The sequence below is a fragment of the Stegodyphus dumicola genome, chromosome 8, assembly GCF_044657685.1.
Source record: "Stegodyphus dumicola isolate Sdum_Otavi_A_Nest chromosome 8, ASM4465768v1".
Taxonomy (NCBI): domain Eukaryota; kingdom Metazoa; phylum Arthropoda; class Arachnida; order Araneae; family Eresidae; genus Stegodyphus; species Stegodyphus dumicola.
The window spans coordinates 109,283,237-109,305,393 of NC_140775.1; the positions used below are offsets into that span (position 1 = coordinate 109,283,237).

The 22,157-nt window shown below is 34.6% G+C and overlaps 1 protein-coding gene and 1 non-coding gene across 3 annotated transcripts in view; one reads left to right on the forward strand and one right to left on the reverse strand.

The window, feature by feature from the left end:
- LOC118186902 (uncharacterized) overlaps nt 1-22,157 on the forward strand; it is a 106,903-nt gene that overhangs the window by 59,007 nt on the left and 25,739 nt on the right. For both annotated transcript variants that reach the window (XM_085822255.1, XM_035357071.2), the window contains exon 2: nt 6,106-6,313. The gene's annotated coding sequence lies outside the window, so the exon portion shown is untranslated. The remainder of the gene's footprint in view (nt 1-6,105; nt 6,314-22,157) is intronic.
- Nucleotides 16,429-16,500, reverse strand: TRNAI-GAU (transfer RNA isoleucine (anticodon GAU)). The gene has a single exon. It is a non-coding gene; the product is annotated as a tRNA-Ile (tRNA).

Consider the following 22,157-nt stretch of genomic DNA (forward strand, 5'->3'; position numbering starts at 1 on the left):
CAATCCCTTTTGCATGTAAAAAAACTGAATGGGAAGTAAAATTTTTCTACAGGTTAACAGCGTGTTAACAGATTCTCGAATTCGTTGACTTTTATACTATGCTGAGGCCCTTTACTGCATTGAGTTTCTAAAAATAACAATAAATTTATCAAAATAAGGATCTGTATAATAACGGAGCCTCTGCTTGGTGCCTATACATTAAACCGGCACTATTTGTCTGCGTATAAAAATGTATTGTATTTACAATCAATATTCGAAAATAGTTGGAAAAAAAGTAGTAAAACATTTTAGATATTTTTTGAATGAATCGTATTAAGACCCATTTCAATGTATGGAATACCTCGAATAATCTAAAAATTAAGCTATGTCTTTTTTGGAGTTCATCATGGCTCCTATAAAGAAAGTGAGAGAAGTGCATTTTTTATTTATCCTGCTTTCTCTTTCAAAAAAGAAAAGGAAGAAATATTTTTTATTTCAGTAAAACGAAATACAAAATGTACTTACTTCAACAAAATTGAATGAGGAAATTATTTTTACGTTAGAAATATACTTAAGGAGTCTCTCCGGAGTTTTTGGAGCGTAACCACATTTCAGTTATGTTATGTTATATTTACCATCCACTTCTTTTGCCACTGCAACAGCACTGCGCTGACTGGAGACTGAAAATTCCATACGTCTATGGTAACCAGTTGGTTTAACGATCATCGAAGCTTTTCGATTTAATTCAGTTTAAATTGCCTTCTAAATTTACGGCACTGCCTCATATGGGTTGGCGACCAATATACATAAATTATCAGTGACTAACATTCTTGACAGGTAGTGTTGTCCTTCGATTTAATTTTCATATAAGAGTATACAATTTACTGTACTGCGGACTTTGGCAACCCAGTATCTAACCATCAGTTACCTTTAACTTGTAGGCTGCTGATGACCAACAGCTTTCATAGGCATTCTTTGATATAATATGAATTTACAATTCTATGTAAATGTATCTACTTAAATGTAAAATGCTCCACCCATCCAATCTGTTAATGGAACGGTACATGATGCCGAATACTGAACTCTGCTCATTTCAGACAAATTATGTCCTGTGCCGGCAGAGTCGTAGCTAGGGTTTTCAGCGCCCAGGGACAACTGAAGATTTCGCCCCCCCTACTGCTTGCCAAGGATGGAAAACACTTAATTCTAAAATGTCGTAACATCAGTTTGGCGCCCTTTGGATTCTGAAAAATTTACAAAAATTAAAATTTTTTATATAAAATACTATCATAATTTCCAGTAAATTTAAAATAAAAATATTCTGTTAAAAATTTTATACTGCTTATTTGTTAAGCGCTTATACGAATTTAAGTTATTTGTCTAAAAACTTTTGTAGCGTCATATCAAATTTTCGGGCCCAGTGAAGGCTGAGAGGTTAAGTCGCTGAATCCTACTAGTTAGATCTGGATTCAGTTCCAGGGGAACGGGCTTGCTGTATGGGAGTTTTCGTATTTTCCCCCAAGTGTGACATGGGTACAAGCTAATTTTACCTAGAAAGTCCTCTACGAAGGCATCCTTGCCCTTAGGCAAATAGCCCTATTGTGCTATTAAAATCGAATAAACCAAACCATATCAAATTTTCAATCAGAGTAAAGGGTCATATAAAGTTTTCTGTCTTACTTAAAGAAACTTATGCAGCTTGTTTTCCTCTTAATATAAAAAAAAAAAAAAAAAAAAAAAAAAAAATCGCTGTCTAATGTAAAGTATATTTAGAAATAACCAGAGAAATCTGATCCTTCAATTTTGAGGAACTGTGTAGTTTACCACGAAAAGACTTATTTCATTTTATGGAGAATTTTGTTTAGTTTGGTGTAAGCTGTCGTCAGTAGTGATAATTATATATGTAGTTTAAATATTACGCAATGCAAAAGTAATTTTTGCTGCAAAGAATTCTTTTGTGTTGTGTCTTTTGTTTTCAAGTTATTCAAGAGCTGTTTAAATTACTGTAAGTGCTTCGAGTAATTGCATTTAAAATTTAGAATTTTTCCATTGATGCAGCTTAGAATCGATGATTAATAAACTGTTCCATTCGAATATGAAGTATTTAAGTAATACGCATTCTCATCGATAGATGGCAGTACCGGAATGGTTTCTTTTCTTTTGGGGTTTCTTTATCGATATGTAAGCCTGCGAAAATATAATTTTTTCACCTTCCTTTCTGGGAAATGATGTCCATAGTTCCTTCCTTTTCGATGTATCACACTTAAAAGTGTCGTCTACTAAAAACATGAGTCATTTTTTGAAAGCTCCCGAACAGGTTTTTACTTTCTCTGTTCAGTGATATTTTAATTTAGATTTTTTAGAATCCAATGTCAATGAATATTCAGATGTATGTCATTTCAAGCCAAATCTGATTACTTTTTAGAATCTATCGTTTTAATTTTTGATCGTTTGTCATTTAAAAATGAGTGGATTGATGCAGTTTATTTCGTAGTGTAGTGACGTTTTTAAGTTTTAAAAAGCTCTCAGTTATCCGAGTGCGGATTATCTGTGCATGGCGGTTACCACGCATGCACAGCCAACACTATGCGCGAGAGTGTGTAACCCCCCCCCGCAAGTTTAAGCGCGGAGAAAGATTTTTCTAAATGTAGAAATCGAACTAATTGTGAAGAAATTGAGATAATAATTAAAGTTATAATTATGACATATTTTAAAAAGATTTTGGAGCAAAGAATTTAAAGTAAAATTCATTGAAAATGTCGACTGCGAGTAATCCAGGAATGGTTTGATAGCTGCTCGACTGAGCCGGACTATCAATGTTTGAGTGATGCGGATATCGTTTTAAATGTCAAAAGCAGAGGAGGTAGAAAGTGATACCGAAAATGCAAGCAGAAAAATCATGACAATTCGTTACATCAGTTCCGAGACAGCAATGACTTCTGTTGAAATACTATTGAACTTCGTCGACGAAAGGGGATTCGAATAAAATAATAGGATTTCGAAAAATGCGTAGTGATATCCGACAGTTATTTAAACGTCCTCAAAAACAAAGTAATTAAAGATTTTTTAAGACATAAATGCCTACAATATGCATGAAAATTGATAACTTGGATTATCCGTATTTTTCAGTTATCCGTGATTCGCTTCTCCGGCATCAGCCCGGATAATCGAGAGACCACTATATATCAAAAATCGAATCTAGGTAATAACGGAATTCTGCTGGTATAATAACGAATTATCATTTGATAGTTTCTTTCCCATGCAATTTTACATTCAAAAGGCGGGGGAATGAGTAAACAATCTCTAAAGCTTTTGATATCGAATTTTTTTAATTGAGTTATAGTTTAATTTTATTTATCAACAAAGACTTGGTTCTATTAGTTAACAACGGTAGGTTAATGCTTTTGCTTATCTAATGGTAAATTCTGTCACGAGAATATTTTAAAAATTCCGCTATTTGTTTTATGCCTTTTTGAAACGTAAATTGCCGTAACACAAAAAATTTCAATGAATTTTAACGCATATTGCAATTTTAAGGGGGGGGAATAAGAAGAGAGAGAAAAGAATTTTTAAAGGCTTGAAGTTTATATTTTATTCAAGCTTTATCACAATCATTAAATATTATTCCTATGGCACCAAAAAATAGAGTTAAAATTTATTAGAAACCTATTTCATTAATGACACCCATGGCATGAATGACGCATGATGTTTATGCCTTAAGAAGTCCAGAAATAATTTTCCTAGAAAAAATTTAGATTTTTAACTTTGCATTTTTGATGAACGGTCCACTTTTAAAGCAACGAAAATAATGGAAAATTTACACGTCATTGATTGACAGCAACGTCTGTATATACCATGCCAAGATTATATTGATAAACTTAAAATAGCGCCTCATAGAAGAGTTCCTAAAACCATCTAGTTTGAAATAACACTCTGAAGTTTGGTTTCCGTGTTCAAGTTACTTTTATTTTGTTGTCGAAATAAACTCCAATCTGCGATGCATTTCCTCCTTTCCAGTAGCTATTACTTAGAGGACGGTCTAAGCTATTTTATTAACAGCCGAATTAACCCATTTGGTGTCACTCTAGCAGAACCCGTATCTTAAAGTGGGGGGGGGGAATGGCGGATCTCGTCCTCCCACCGTGCTTTTCCCCCTCCTGTCCCGTGTGACCTTCAGCGGGGAGACAGAATGACGGGTAGCCAGGTGAGTTCGGATACCTGGGTTGCCATGGCAACTCTCGGGAACAAGGAAACACACAAACCGCGAGAACATGAAGAGAGGAAAGCGAGAGAAGGATGAAGAAAACGGGGAAAAAGAAGCGAGTGGTTTTTGTGTGGCTAGAATACCTCGAAATGTTTTGCACCGGATGTTTCGTTTCTCGGGGTCTTTTATTTATTTATTTTCTTTATCTGTGTATATGTAGCTTTTTAACTTTTAAAATGGATTTATTGTAGTTTTTTCATAAATTTTTGACACTTATGTTAGCGTAATTATGCATTTATGACGCGTAGGACTTCGCAAGTGTTACCATTAAGAGAAATATAGGAATTAAATGAATTTAATCTTTCATTCGGGTCTGCGAATACCTAGTGTCTACTGTGTTAGTAGTGCAGCTGGGAGGGTGCCATCTTATAGATACAGCATCTTGGCGGCGCCAAACGGATGTTTTAGAATGAAATATTTTTCCATTCGTGACAAACAGGAGAAGGCGTGAAATCTTCTTTGTACCCGAGCGCTGAAAACCCTAATTACGGTTCTGCACAGTTGACATTTGGCGAGCCGTAAGATTTTTACTTTTTCTTTCATGGTCTAATTGTTATTTTATTCTTTAATGATTTAAATGTGTATTTTATTTTATTTATTTTTCTAATTACTAACAAAGGGATATAATATTAAATAAATAAAAATGAAGTAAAGTATAGTTTATTAATAATGTTTATACATATTTTTACATTTATTGTCATTAATAACAATGCTAACACATTTAACACTACGCTTCGCGGTACACAGTAATGGTCTGCGCATCACTTAACAACGAGTTTTATGGTTTTACTTTTAGTCTTTTATTTCCCTTTACTTTAAATGGAGATGTACTTTTCAAGTGTAAATTGATATCTTTTGATTTGTAACTTTTTTTACTTTAAAAAGGAAATACAAACTAATACGTTAATTTCCATCATCGAAATATGAACTTTTTTAATTAAATTTCAGTTTTACTTAAAGATCGAGATTTGATTTGAACCGTTGGTAACAATCTTATTGTTTTTGTAAATATTTTAGCTAAGTTCTGTTTGTAGAATTTGGAATATACTATTCCTTTAATTTGCATGTAAATATACTTGTCTATAACATTTAAAATAAATAAATAAGTAAAATAGTTCTCCATTATATTTTTTACAAAAAATAAATAATAAGACTGAACGAGATCACATTTTTAACGTTGCATGCCTACGATATCTTTTAAGGTTTTAACTATAACCTAAAGAACCAGGTTATAATTTTTTTAGTAGTTCCACCGCCTTCCTTTTACACCTCGAAAGAAGTGGATTGCTTTCGGCTTCTAATGCAAAATCCTGTTCTATCAAAAGAAAATCCATAGATACAGTAATGTCTCTGAACAGGAAGAATCTTTAAGTATCCCATACCAAGTAGATCTTTAATTTATCTTCGAGACTTAGCGTGTAGCCGATTCCAGAATATTATCATTTGGCAAAAGCCTAAGATCTTTAATTTGTCTTTCAATCCAAATCAATGACTTTAATTTATTTTTCAGTTTTAATTAATCTGTTATTGATTGACAAATGAACGACCTAAAAGCAATAAACATATTTTTCTCAATAACTCCTTATTTTACTTTTTTAATAATGTATTTAATTGATGTAGAAAAATTCATTTCATTTGCAATATATCCAATTAATCATTTTTACAAACATTTTCAGTTTTGATGTGGTTGAGGGTAAGAGGGTTTTTTTTATGGCGTTCCTTAATTGGCGTATGATCTTTCAAAAAAAAAAAAAATTAGAGACTGCAGTCTGAAGTTTTCAAATTGTAACCCCTTTTTAAAGTAAGATTTTGAATAAATTTTAAAAGCAAGTTCATAAAATATTTCTCTTTGTTTCTTTCAGAACCAGATCGTACCTTCAGTAGACTCGTATCTTCAGCAGCGAGTAGTTATTCGAACTTATTATTTTGAAATCGTATCATCAATACAGACTTATATCTTCGGACTCTGTTGTCAATAGAGGCGAGCAACAGTTATTCGGATCTGTACTTTCGTTATACTACACTGGATATCCGGAGGATGTTCAAGAAAAGGACAAAAATCAGAATCTGGTAAGTGTATTTTGAATCATGCATGTGTCATAATTTATGTGTTAGCCTTCGAATGACGCACCCCATAAATTGCCTTCACGTCCACTGGATGGGATTTGAAAATTTAATTAATAGATAGCCATAAGATTAACCTAAACTCGAACTAAATGAATTTGTAGCGAAATACGTGATATATAGCGTCAGAAACTTCTTATATTGATGACGATAATAGCGTGTGTGAATGTTAAAAAAAATGTATTTATAAGTTGGATATATTCTAAAAGAAATGCATTTAAAATGTTATCTATTACATATATTACTAAAATATATGGATTTGGGTTATTGACAAATGAGTTCATTGCTTTTAAATCTGTCTGATAAGCAATGCAGTTATTATTTTAAAATTAAAGATCTTGCGGTCTCTCGGATGGCAAGCATTCTAAAAACTAGCTATGCAAGACACAAGATGGAAGGGAAATGAAAGATACATTTTGCGCAGCGTCAGCACTTAGCAAAACGCAGATCGTAAATGCATGGTGGCGAAACAAAACGGCGCTGAAATATTTGAAAGGCTTCGCTTTGACGTGTGTAATGTCAATATTGTCGGAATCTCTGTCGATAAAATTTAGTTTATGTAAACTTCGCTACCATAAAACATATTGTATTTATGTTATTCGTTTTAAGTCTTTAGTGTTCCAGAACATTTCAGGGATGTCCTGAGGATATTTTCGTTCTGTCTTGTTTGTGGAAATTAAATTATTAAATATCTAGAGGATGTCCATACTGAATTGTCCTGTGGTATTTCGTTATTAAAGTCCCAAAATTAGTATGTTATTTAATGTATTAGAACCTAAGGGATCAGGTTTTGAGAAAACTTGGAAGAACCGATGACTTTCTGCACGATCTTTTAAAAGCAAAATACGCAGAAGAGAGATACTTTCTAGCAGAAACTTCTAATCAAACTAACGCATAATTACCTTGCATGTGAGGAAAATTTCAAAGTACTTTCTTGCTGGGAAGTGAACTTGGGACAAACTACCAGTGCTCAGCAATAATATCTACTTGGCTGTCGATGGGCGAAATATCCCGTTTTGTTTTTAGTTTCACTGTACATTGCTAAAGCAGGGTCATGAAGACTTGTCAGAAGGCCTTGGGGGTTTAGCTAGGTAATAAGAATAATTAATGTGTAAAAATTCTGTACTGGTGATTAATTAAACAGCGTGTGTTACTATTTTTCTTAGAGTTAATGTAACGAACTATAATAATAAGTAATAATATGTAAGTGTGTGTGTGTGTGTGTGATTATGGTAAAGCCTCGAGGGCTATCTGCCTAAGGGGAGGAATGCCTTCGTGGAGGACTTTCTAAGGGAAACTGGCTCGTATACACGTTACACATGGGGAAAACCACGAAAACGCCCATGCAGCCAGCCCGTTCTCGGGATTCGAACCTCTGACCGAACTACCAGTGTTCAGCGACTTTACCGCTCGGCCGCTGGTGGGTAATAAGTAATAATAAAGCGTGCTTACATAGTACATTAAAGAACAGCAGTTATAGTATCAATTTTGAGTTTTACAATTTTAAAAAAAAATTAGAATTTTTGAATAAACATTAAGCTGATTCGTTGGTGCAAAATTTGAACTGTATACCTTTGTATAGCAAATTAATACAATTCTTCACTTCAAAATTTTGCGTTTGGTTAAAAATTTAATTTTAGGTTTTTTTTGGGGGGGGGGGAGAAAAAATTTCAACAACTTGAAAATCTGTAACTTCAAGTAAAAAGACCCGGATTCATCTTTCTCTGCCCTCCCTTTTTTAATGTGTGTGTGTTCTTGCTTGTCAAACACAATTTTTTGTTCCTGCAATAAAAGCAGGAATAATCGATTTAAAATATCTGTCATTTAAACTGCTTTTAAACATTTTGTTGGATATATATTGCTTTAAAACAAACATCAGCAACAACAACAAAAAGAAAATTATTTTGTTAATTATTACGTACGTTATGCACGTTTACGATACAAAAGTTTTTATTTTATTAGAGCTTTCTTGCTTTTCAATCAATTGAAAGTCAAAGATAATTGAATATTTAGAAGGAATCGAATTGTATCAATTTTCACTGTTCTGGAGTAATAGATATTTCTTATGAAACTGATGAGTATTCTGTATGATTGAGATTTGCTTGTGTTTCATAATATTATTTTTGCGATAATCAAGGACCGATAATGCAATATAAGTTATACTGTAATTTGGAAATTAACTTTTATTTCTTTCACATTGAAGTTGCCCCAAACGTCCGGCCCTTCAGACATCGCCCCCCCCGAACGCCTGAATAATTTCCTACCTACTGCTTTCCCCCAATCAAGTTACTGTATCGCTCATTGCTCTCAACAGTCCATAAATGGCATATCAATCATTCTTTTGAAGCGACTAAAAGTAGTTCTGTTATTTTAATGCACCTTCTTTTCCCTTTGTTTACTATCAATGTTTAGCTATTGATGCCTGTAGGAACTTCACACAGGGTGAAAGCGTCCGAGAAAGAAGTTTTACTCAAGTAAGTTATTGTTAGCGCTGTAGTATTCAATTTGTTATGGGGGGGGAAAGCATTCCAAGAGAAATTCGTATACACGGGCGTTTTCGACGTTTGAAGAAAAGAGATTTGTCCTCTCTCGATAAGAACGAGTTAATCGACTCATTCAAGTTGAGTTTAAAGACAATCTTACTTCCTGATGGGAATGGATTTTTTTTTATGCACTCCTGTAGTTTATGGTGTAAACAGGAGATATTAATGATGTAGTACAGCATTACTTCAATATACAGAGAGCGACGACCATCAGTGGAACCTCTGTGTTCATCTAAGTTGTATAGTTTTGACTGATATTTGGCCCACCAGCGGCCGAGCGGTAACGTCGCTGAACACTGGTAGTTTGGTCCGAGGTTCGATTCCCTCTGCATGGGCTGGCTGCATGGGTGTTTTCGTGGTTTTCCCCATGTGTAACGTGTATACGAGCCAGTTTCCCTTAAAAAGTCCTCCACGAAGGCATCCCTCCCTTAAGGCAGATAGCCCTCGAGTGCTTTGCCGTAATCTAATAAACCAAACCAAACTTGACTGATATTTGCTTCAAGTATACTTTATCGAATATTATTCATTTTTATCGGACAGGAAGTAGAACATAGCATAAACACTATATCCACCCTGGGTGAGAAAACGGTTGGCGCCTGAAGCCTTTATTGACTCGAGAAAGATTTTAAGTCTCTTACAGAACTTATAAAATTATTTGTTAAAGATAAGTATTTAAAATTTTCTCTCTAACTCAACAAGAAATATTTTTAAAATTATGAAAAAAAAAATTGCGCGATTTATTAGGTTGCATCCATTAGTTCTAAAATGAGTCTCCAGAAATTCCAAAGTCACAACATAATATAGGTTAAGCGAACAGCTGAAAATGATAATTCCAGGGAGCCGATAAGGAGGGGGGAAAAGACTTACCCTTACTTACGCACATTATAGTTATCACTGGGACAAACATTCTGGTCTAAACAATGCCACTGGGACATATACGTCTCAGAAACGTGTAACGTTCAGACGTTATAAATACGTAAATCTAATCCTAGCAACAGTTCACGAACCTCGCATTTACCTGGCCATATCCTCACTTTAGACGAAATAAATTTTCAAAATATTGTCGAGTATTTTAACAGTTGAGTAGCTGTTAAAATTTTAACACTTTGGGATCAAAAAAAAAAAAAAAAAAAAAATTGTAAGCTATGATGTATGCGCGATTTTGTGTCAAGAAATTGAAATATGCATTTTCAACTATCAATGGAGCAATTAATGTTCTAATAGTGTCCCATTAGAATTTTTTTAATATTTTCTGGGACATACATAATCCACCGGTAATGAAAGGATTAATAAGGAAAAGACCTAATAATTTCAGACACAGCTGTGCATTTTCTTCACTGGCTGATTTGCAATAGATATTTCTCGTAAATATATTTTTTTAAAGAGTATATGATTTGAATATCTGAAAGAATAAGATCTTCGAAGTGTTGAAAAGGGTGACTATTGGGTAGCCTTAAAATAATTTGGTGATAGTAAAAAATTAATATATTTGGATTCAACAGTGTGAAATTTGTAAGAAATACTAAAGAATGTTGCAGCAAGGAGGGGAAAAATTGTAAAAGCAGAACAGGGCTATTGACGTTTCCATAATATACTTGCATATCAAGGGGCGTCAATTTATTTTATCTTCATTGCTTTTCATTAATTCGTTAATAATTAGTGTAAGAAAATTGTCGGCAGAAGATGGGGGTGCTCAAAACTAAGCATTCATGTCTCTTACTTCCACCACCTAAGGGGGTTGTTGGACGACAGATGTGGAGACGCACAAAGACCTAAAAGAGCACAGGTGATTCCTTCGAATTCCACGGGGGAGAAGGGGATCAGCATATGGTGGGCGATGAGTACTCTTTGGCGGCGTCTGCAGGTGTCCCCCAAAGTGCCGTTGTTCTTTGGAGAGGGTCATAAATTTGCGTTTACCACGTCGAATGTCGGGTTTGGGAGGAAAAGGGAAGTAGTCAGTCTCCTCTTTGTGTTTGGCCTGGCGGATGCTTGAGTGACTTGATAGTGATCCTCATCCTGACTTGGTAGGTTTAAGGTGAAGGCGACAGTTTGAAGTCCACCGGATATTGCGGTAGACGTATTTTGTGTTTTGTTTTCCTGATATGCTACGTAAATCCGCATGGAATATCACAGTCTCTAACGCTATTCGGATGCCATAACTTAACTGTAGTCATTTCCATCTAAATATAGCGTTTCTTGAACTATTTTAGTTGAGAAACACTTGTTGTCTACCATCGCCATTTAGGCTTAGTAATTAAACTATCCATTTCACGTCAGTTGAGTGTCTATATACGAAGGAAATAAGGCACCGTGTGTCAAGGAGTTGTTTCTGGAACTTATCTAGATAATACGAAAGCTTAAAGGATTTGTTTTCGTTATCTAAGGCGAGCAAATGTTTCCTGTTTATCTGTCGTGGTTTAAGTCGTCTGAAACACATTCCTTCTGTTTGATGATGTGGTAGACAGGAAATTTGTCTTAATAATTGCGAATCGTCGTTTGAGTTTTGAAGCCGATGAAAGTATTAATTGATCTACTATCCAACACACTGCATACTTCGAAATTATTCCTTTGATAAATTATCGGAATCCTTAAGTATCAAATCCTGATTTCCGAAGTTATTCCTTATTGACATTCCAAATTTTTTTGCGGAGTTCTTTCCAAAATTTCTTGTTCAAATTCCGGAGAACGCACTGCCTGCGTGGGCATTTTCATTGTTTGTTTCCTATGTAACAGCAATAGAAGCAAGTTGCTCTCAGAAAATCCTCCACAAAGACTTTTCTTCCCTTAGTCTAAGGCTGCGTTCAGACGGCAACGTAAATGTCACAGAGGCATAGTCACAAGGAATAAAATGCGGGAGTTCCGTTTACACCTGCGACACAAGGTTTAAAAGCCGCACCCACTTAGAGAAGCTAAATTTACGCATGCGTGGATGTGTCTACTGCTTACCCGCTCTGTTTTCCCATTCAGGTTTAGCGCGTTCGCTGTGATTGGTCGACACTTATCCCAAGTCGGCATAAAGTTGAAACCTTCGAACTTTAAGCCAAGAGCCCTAAACCAGATTTTGTGACGTAACACAGACTGTTTGCCTAGCAATGCAGTTCGGCTTAAACCATTTATGCCCTTTAAACCGTCGTTTGAACGCAGCTTAAAGGCCCGTTCTCACTGGGGTTTATCTGAGCTAACGGAGTCAGTTAGTTCAATGTGTCGACTAGCTCCGCTGTGACTGCAGTTCAGATTCTGCTACTTGCTGCCCTTTGGGAAAAAACTGGTTTTGTAGATGGGTCGGCTACGTCAATTGTGTTCGATAGCTCAGATAAACCCCAGTGGGAACGGCCCTTTTAGAGGACTGCCGTGATTCGCCATAATCACATTAGCCAAATCAAACGAGCTTTCCAGATGCTTTGGGCCGTTGCATTACGCTAGCATGCATATATCATCCCTCGCTTTCATTAGTGTTACTAACACTGAACTAGGGGTTCTCAACCGATTAGGAATTTTTCCCTGGAAAGAGTTTCATACTTTAAGGGGGGGATGAGGTTAGCCTTTTGTTTACCTGTTGAACATTTAATTGTAGTTTTTGAATATAAAAATCTACTTTTATTTAAGTTTCGGGATTTGTGAACATTTTGCTTTTCGAGTTTGGCAAAAGAAGGGAAGGGGAATGATCGTCTAGCGGTACCTGGGGCAAAAAAGGTTGAAAACCAGAGCAGTAAGCAATTTTTTATTATTATTATATTTTAAATTTTATTTTTAATGGCACATTACAAAGACAGCTGTAGGCGGAACACGCAAACACGAAAGAGAGCAGCAAAACTGAAAAAGTGTCCACAATGTAATCTGTAACTCCGTTTTATGGTTTTGTAATCAGCCATTAGAAATGAAGAAAATAAAATCGCTTAGTGCGCTGGTTCTCAATTTTTTTTTTTTTTTTCCTTCTTTTATAACTTCTTTTATTTAATTTACATGCTTTCTCTCACGTAGCTTCTCTCAGAGTGATACCTTTCGGTAAATCCTAAGAATTTTAATACATCCTTCATATTTAATCAGTCTGCCTTTACTTTTTTAAACTGAGTAAATTAAAAGCAGATGTTCCAATCTAATGGATAAGACCGTTAAATTTTGGGAATTCTACTTGGACATGAATCCTTGCGAACGGGCTGAGTATATGAGTGTTTTCGCAAATTTCTCCAGTTGCCTTAGAGAATCAATTCCTTCAAGAATGTTTCCCCCCACTTAAGTAAATACCGTCATGTGTTATATTAAATTAATGAAACAAATAATAATTATAAACATACTTATTAATGACTTAAATCTTTAATAACTGGAATTCCGCATACAGTGAATCTTCTTGTCGCGACCACCTTCTTAAAACGATCATCTCTGAAAGCTATGGTATTAGCAAGTCGATTTACCGTACATCCAGTTTTAAATTTTATGGACGTTTATTTAACAGTTTGCAGCGATATTTTCACTAATAAAATATGTTTCTAAAGCCATATACTAAGTACCAAGGCGCGGTATCATTTGACTTTTGTAATAAATGAAACTTTTTTTGTTTTATTTTCTGAGGGGTAGTTAAATAAATTGGAATCAGTCATTCAATATTTTAGAAGTGTGTACAGCATTGTTTCCTGACCCAGTTGCTGGATGTATACGCTGAAATTTGATTATTAACGCCAGAAGCATCGGAGTAAAGGATTTCTTTTACTTCGAACGAAAACGAAGCATTTGTTTCCATGGTGAGATTCGAAGGCAAACGTGTGACGTCAGCTCCTAGAGACGAACAGGCTGCGATTTGCTCTCCCGATATGCCTCGTTCGGCACGCGGCTTAGAATCGACTTGCTCTGACCTATTCCAACCCATCCCAGACGCGCACCCGCCTTGTGGTAATCTTCGAAGGAGCTGGCCTTTTGCTTTCGATTTCGCTTGCTCTAAGCAATCTTTGAAATACATGAATGCCAAATGTAACTTTAAAATAATCTTCAAAACATTTGAATACGAACTGTAAAAAATAGTTTAATTAAAAGTACAGTTATCTAAGTTTAAAATATCTGGAACTTCAGTTATATGCCCTTGACATATTTGTAATTCTAGTTTCCGGGCGGTAAGTGTCAGGGGCCTAAACGGTCAGATCTCCAGTTATCCGAACTCATAACTTCCGGAATTCAATAGCTTGGATTCAGAACCTGTTATCTAGGCTCCAAATATTTGTACGTGCAGTTATCCGGACCACTTCGTGTTTCGAAATCAGTTGTGGTAAACCACATTTAACGCGAATTCGATAGATGCAATAATCAGCGCGCGTTTAATTAACGCGTTTTTTCATCGCTGTTCCAGAGCCACAAATTCATCTTAAATCAGGCAGTATTGTTAAAATGAGTAAAGAATAATATTTGTTGCACTGAAGAAAATTTTCAATAAAATGTTAACTGCTCATTTTGAGAGATGCTTTAGTCTGAGGCAGTAATATATTTGAATTTTATTAAGTGTCGAGTCAGATTTAAGGAATAAAACGATAAAATTATAATTTTGAGTAAGTGGAATGACAGCAGCCTCAAAATTCTCAGTTTGTCGGTCGGTCACTTTAATAGCTGTTTTTTCTGAAAATTTTAATGATGGAATTTTAATCATAATTTTTATAATTCCTCTCGTATATGTCCTTCCTATCATATTTAAATAATTCGTTACGAATTTTCACAGTTTCGTTTCATATACATTGGAAATGTCAACTGCAATAACTGTTTTCTTTTAATATTATTTTACTTTTCTGTAACATTTAATCCACATTATTTAGCAGCTGGGCAAATAATTGCAATTATAATGTCAGAGTGCTTGTGTTTCACACAGCTACTTCCAAAGAGTATTTTAAACATAAAATTCAAACGTGGAAAAGATGTCCATTGTTTACCTTAATGTACATTAAGTTAATGTTTCATGTGTCATGTTATTTGTTAAGAGTGTTAAGCATTTTCGAAGCGAGGAACTTGAAAAATCAACTGTGCCCTCATCAGTATTAGAAGTACGGATTTTTGGATTGTTAGCTATATATTTAAGCCATATGTTCCATGAGGGAGTATACACGAGGGAATGTAATAGATCCATATAACGTTTAATAACGTTAATTCCCCATTCTATTTTCTGTATCATGTTACTGAAATATTAGTATCTGATTATTTAAACAATCATTTGCAGCAAAATTATATTTAAATTTATTTGGGATAATATTATCAAGAATTTAAATTTTTCTCGGGGAATGAGAGCTTCTTTATTTTTTATTTTTGAGGAGGACTTCTCGAGAAGAAATGTTTCGCATTTTCATTTCTAATGACTCATACATACTTTCAAGAAACACGTCTATAAAATTAAAATATGGTTGTGTGACCACGATGTTAACCACTTTATTTTTGATATTTTTCGAATGTGATGATTCGTTGAAAGAACTTGGGAGGTAATCAAAATTTGCCAGATTCAAAAAGGGGGGATCTCCAAGATACGCGGGAGGGGCGCGTTCGCCATTCCGCGGTCCACCTTCGCGCGCCGGAAGAGGAAATCGATGAGACACGGCTCCTTGGAAGGCAACATTCGGAGTGCGCCCGCGCACGGGATGCGGCTCGGAACGCCCACCCCTGCGGTTGCTGAAGGAGGAGGTCCCGCTTGACCCGGAACACCGAAGTCTCGTTCCAGGCACCTTGTTCCGGCTGTGATGTGCGTTTCAGGATGAAGATGGCGATTTTAAAAATAATCCGAAGATCGAAGTCTGCCTTTTGATACCAAACGAAATGTTCTTTGAAATACGCTGATCTACTTGCCGTTAACAAAACTTACTTAAATAATATTAGGTATGGAACTCTTTTCTTCGCGACATTCTGTGAAGTAACCAGTATTTCTTAGAATATAAATTAATATTCATTACTGAACATAGCTTCTCTAAGGCGACTGCTTGAACAAGAGACCAAAATCATCCAGAATTATAGGTGATAGTCTAAAAACAGATTCTTTTGTGACGTATATAATTTTTCTAACTGCATGCTGGGTAAAAAACACCTTTTTTTGCACGACTCTGTATCATATGAGATACAAAACCGTGGGATTGCTAACAAAGGATTTCAAACCAAAATTGTCAAAGAAAAATTCACTTACTATAATCATTCTTATGTATGTCATTTCTATGTTATCACTTTTGCTATTTCTTAAAATTCTGTGTCCCAGTTTGTAGAGTCATTAGGTTTATTGGAAGCAAGAGAGATGAAAAATAGCAACCGCCTTCGCCGGGAATCGAACCACGGACCTCTGGAATACCGGCCCTGCGTGCTACCGTTACACCACGAAGGCACGCTAAGAAAGTGGGAGAAATACCGTATATACTCCCCTTTTTAAAGGGCGACTAGGGTTTTAGGGGACCTAGTCGCCAAATCCTGGGTGCGGAGAATCATCATCCACAACCCTTTTGGTTCGGGCGCCACTTGTACAGTCATTAGGTTTATTGGAAGCAAGAGAGAGAGATGAAAAATAGCAATCGCCTTCGCCGGGAATCGAACCACGGACCTCTGGAATATCGGCCCAGCGTGCTACCGTTACACCACGAAGGCACGCTAGGAAAGTGGGAGAAATACCTTATGAGTTTATTCTTTATGAGTGCTCAATTTACTTTTGGCTGCATATAAATAAAATTTAAGGGTCTCTCTCTCTATATATATATATATTATATGCGTGTTTATTTAATTTTGATGGGTAATTATTTTGCACATTTTATTTTACTGTTTTCAATTCACAGGAAAGGAAAGGGAAATAATAATAATAATAATAAAATTACCGCGTTTGAATCACGTTTTTCTTTCAAGGTCTTTCGTACTATCCAATAGCTTTAGATTATATTCGTTTCATTTAAATTTCTCTTTTGATTTGATTTAAAAAACTTTCACTTTTAGGACCCAAACGATGACTGTCAGCAATCCATTTATTAATTTTGAGAATAATCACTGTGGAATATTGTCATCATAAGTAGGTATATATGTTCGGTAGAATGCATCAAAAAATCGATTTCAAGTTTAGTTCTGAACTAAAGAGACAGAGAAGCCAGCCTTTAAAACTTCATACTAACTAACTAAAGCCGCATAAAAACGCAGTTTTATTAATAATGTGAAACTAAGAAAACTCTTTACATTCCTTTAAATAACTATAATTTTCCAGTTTCAGAAGTTGGTTTTCCCCATGTGTAACGTGTATACGAGCCAGTTTCCCTTAGAAAGTCCTCCACAAAGGCATCCCTCCCTTTAGGCAGATAACCCTAGCGAGCTTTGCCATAATTAAATACACACATACACACCAGTTTCAGAAGTAGTCCTTTGTAATATTATTAACATCAGTGACAATGCTTTGAAAAATTTCCTCGTAAAGATATACTGCAAAATAATGCTTAGATAAATTATTAGAATTTTTAGTAACTTAGCGAAAGAAATTTTAATAGAAATAATTCATTAATAAACCAGAGAATACCTGAAAGCTTTATCTAAAAAATTAATATTTATATATTTATTTCAAAGGATTAAAAGGGGGGAGAGAAGTAAAATGGTTTTTGCACTTCATAATTTAATATTGTTTTCTGTCGCTATTTTGGTGAGGTTTCACTGTATTGACTACGCGATAAATTAAAATTTTAAATATAACCGTTTTTTAATATCTCAAAAAGGTGTTATTGTTTTCAGCTATCGAAAAAGTCCAAACCGCAAGCGCAAACGCATTTTACTGCCAGTTGACGATACGTAAGATCTTTTTATTTTTCTACGATGTTACAATAGCACGTTGCTCATCTGTGGATGAAAAGTAAATTTATCTTTACTTTTTAATAATACTTTGCATGAAATACTATGGTATAAAACGTTTCTAATACCATATGATGTATCGAACTATATTTCTTCGTACGGCATCGTCGACATCCAAATGTAAAACTGAATGATGATCAGATTTTGTAGACACTTCTAAACTGCAGTATTTCCTTCTATATTTTTTCTTTTGATTTATTAGTTTATTATTATTTTTTCAAAATGGCAATATAAGATTTTAATATTTTGATGTTTTTTGTTATACCATTTTAACGTTAAAATATATGTAGAAACAATCACCGAAGAATTTAATGTTAAATTTTACTCGACGTTTAATTTTAATTTAATTTTAACCCATAGTTGAATTTTGAATTCATGCAAATGCAAACTTAGTTCAGGTTAGGTTATATGGCTAAGCGTACGAATGCTATGTGCCTAAGGGGAAAGAGGCCTTAAACAGTGTTAGAGGATTATCAAAAGTGGTTTGGTTGGATTGTGGCAAAGTACTCGAGGAGTACCTGCCAAAAAAGAGGGATGCTTTCGTAGTAACTTTCTAAGGGCAAACTGGCTTGTATTCACGTTACACACGAGGAAAACCACGAAAAACAGTTAAGCAGTCAGCTTGTTTGCCCGGGATCAAACCCGGGTAGAACTTCCAGTATTCAGCAGTCTTAATCTTTCTGTCATTGTCATGGCCTCAACAATAAGTATTGAATTCTACAAATTGGTTATAATCTTTCTATATTAAATATTTTAAAGAAGAGAAGTGAAATATTTGCAGGTGTCCCTCCTTCTGTTTAGTTTATTTCCCAATTTTTAATTATATAAAATTTTGAGATGTTAAGTTTTTATTTACATATTTATTTTTTAATTCAAGTTTAAACTTTAATTTTTTGTCTCAATATCTCAACTACGTTTTAAAATCATGCAATTAGGAACTGATTTTTTTTTTCGCAGAACTTTAATATAATAACATTTAATTCTGTTAATATTTTTCCAGTCCTTTTGCAACCACATGAAATACATCGTTTCCCAATCCCCCCTTCTGAACCGGCCGTAAAATTTCACTTTTCCAAGTCACTTTATTACCACCTTTTATAGTATTACGGGGGGGGGAGGTTGATACGAGTCACCTTGTTAGTGGACATTTAACACTAATAACACTTTGTGGGAACAGTGGGAGAAAAATCCATCCTTTTTATATTGTGCGAGCATCCTTTTGTGTCATCGAGGGGAGGACGGATGAAAAGGGAGGAGGCCGACTGGAATGACTAAAAGCGATGGATGGTGGTTATGATGAGGGAGCAGACCTATTCCCCCTTCTTACCCCCATAGCTGTCACGCAAAGACGCCTCTTCTCTCTCTCTCTCTTTTTTTTTCTGTCCACATGGGTTCGGATTATCCATCCTTCCACAGATAAGTGACGAGTTCGTTGGTGATGGTTATCGTGGAGTAATCGTTTTATTCTTTAAGTCGGATTGGATTGGATTGGGTTTGTGACTGATGACTTGATGAAGAGAGGATATTTGCATTCCGGATTGGAAGTGGTTATTGATATGATCTCGCCGTTTGCTGTTGTTCCTCTTCTTTTCTTTCTCTATTAATTTAATAAGTTTCTGTTGGTGTTAAGTACCTGCAGAAGGGAGAGGCAGTCAGCTGTACCAACACCGTAGCAATCTAGAAGGTGTTGGCTGTGCTGCCTTTTTTTTTTTTTTTTTTAAGCTAGTGTTACATGAGATATCATGATTATACTTTAGACCCTGTGGGACCCTTTCAAACCCCAATATGATGACATGAACTATCTATAGCTTCTGTCTTTAACATTTATTAATTTTGAGGTAAATTTATAGTAGTTATCAATATAGGATTTATGTTAGAGGTGTTGACGTAAGATTTAAAAATTTGAGATCATTATTATTTATAAGATATTAACGAGAAATTCCATAAAATCTGTTGTTATCCTCCTTATAAGAGTAATATGTTGTTTATCAGTTTTAAACAGATTTAAGAACAATACAAGCTTCTGAATAAAATTTTGGTATTTTTTTATGCTACCTTGTAAGATAGCATAAACAAATGCTACCATGTAAGATAGCATAAAAAAATACTAGGAAAGCTTTATTTTCTTTCCCATGGCTAGGAAAGCTTTATTTTCAAGGATACTATTTTATTGTATCTTTCAGTTTTTACACTTGACTAGATATGAGATGGTCAATTAGTTTCCTTCCTCTCGCGGAGGGGGAGGCTAAGGAATACAATGATTTATATTTTTTTTAATTTATTTTAAACATTAAAGAACGATAACTTAACTCCGTATAAAACTTTTTATCGTTACATTGCTTCCTGGAAGAATATATAAACCAGAGGTTCTGAGCCTTTTTTACTCCATGCAATCCCTTTACCTCTCCTGGAGGATCCTCCTTCCCCCCTCTCCATTCCAGAATGCAGAAAATGCATATATGTTTACTTAAATTTACACTATTTTGTAATATGTTCTATCGCTTAAACAAGAAAAATTATAGAAAATGTTGATGAACAACAAATTTGAATAAAAATGCATTTTTGAATTCATAAAGTAAAACTAAATTCCTGAAACTATGTTGTTCATTCTAAGAGAGAACTCCTCCCTAGTTTAGAATCCCTGATATAGTAGACGAATACTATAATTAGACAATTGTGAATTTGGCAGAATATTAATCTGCACAACTCCCTCATTGTGACGAGCATCGTCCATTAGGTTAGTCCCACAAACCGATTTTCTTTCAACTGCCGTTTGGTTTCCAAAACACAATGCCCTGATGGTTCGATTATTTCTCGTTTCGAACATGTTTCGCTTGTCAAACGACATTACGAGACGAGTTTCTAGAATTTCTCTTTAAATTTTCTTGTAAGGAATCAAATGAGTTGACCGAACTTTTTCGTGATTCGGAGAACAATGGAATGGAAAGGGGGTAGGAAAAGGTAACAGAGAGAATAGTATTTCTACTTTCGGATAGCAGACGATGAAGAAGAGGGGTGAAGCGAGGACATTTATTGGAAATAAGCGAAATCTCATTTCTTCTGATCTCAGTCACATGATTGATGCTTCTGCTGAAAACTACGTTGTTGTGTTGAATGAAATCGTAATCACCTTACCTTTGCACTCGTACCTTGAATTCTATCACAACTACCTTTTCATACATTGCAGACAGAGAAAACGTTTTAGTGTTGTCAAAATGGATATGAGAATTGCAATATGTCTGACATTTGAAAATTCTTTACATTATTTAAAATTTACATAAATTTGAAACGCGGTTTTGTTTTGTTTTTGTTTTTGTAAAAAGTTTATTCAGGCTTGATAAGTTACAATGCTAATTCAATATACGGCAACTATCAGCGAAGGTTTTGGATGCATAGTACTTTCCTCTCTTTCCCTGTTTGTAAGTACGATCAAATTTCCCCTTAGAAAAGTCCTCTACGAAAGCACTATACGCCTGTTGCAGTTATAGCCATAAAGCAGGCATCAGTCGGTCAGGTGGGCTGCGCCCAATTACGACTCCTGCAGCAGTTAGTTTTAATTCTGTTTCTCTTAAAATCTTCTTTAATTACAAGAAAACCATTAACATAAGAGTAACTAGAAATGCGAAATTTTGACAAAATTTAATTGTGCAATCTTTCGTATTTGAGGAATTCGTGTAGAGAATTCCTATTTTAACATTTTTTCTAGAGAAATATGTTTCTCGATTTCTAGCTTTAAATAATACTGTGTTTAAGGTTTTTAAATCACTGTCCCCTTGTTTTTTTTTTTTTTTTTTTTTTTTTTTTTTTTTGTCCACCGTACTTGATTATTCAAGAGTTATCTGCCTAAGGGAAAGTATGCGTCCGTGAAGAACTTTTCCAATGGCAAAAAAATGGATCATATTCAAAATTGATTGCAATTGGGAAAACGCAAAAATGCCCAATCAGCCTCCTCATTTCATTTTGTTTGTATTAATCTTGCAGCACTGCCAGTCTTTTTTTTTTTTTTTTTTGGTATGCATGCTTATATATATGTGTATATAATTTAAGTATTATTTAATTATATTGAATTTATATACAATACATTTAATTAATTAATTCTATACATACATACATATATATATATATATACTGAGATCGGTTTATTCAGTATTTGTTAAATCTGCAAAAAAGTTTCAACAAAATACCTGAAAATTTACATTTGATTTATTTAATCATTCCTCAGTAGAACGGTATCTAAACACCAGTGTACCTGGGCAAAAGCCCTACCCTTTGTAGAACATTTTGAGAATTTCGAATGATAATAAACAATAACCTAAAGATGTACTCAAGAAGGATTTTTATATTATTTTTAAATTAGTTTTTTTAATTAATTGATTAATCATTTTAAAAATAATGAAGTAAAGCTGGGAATAAGAAGTATTACG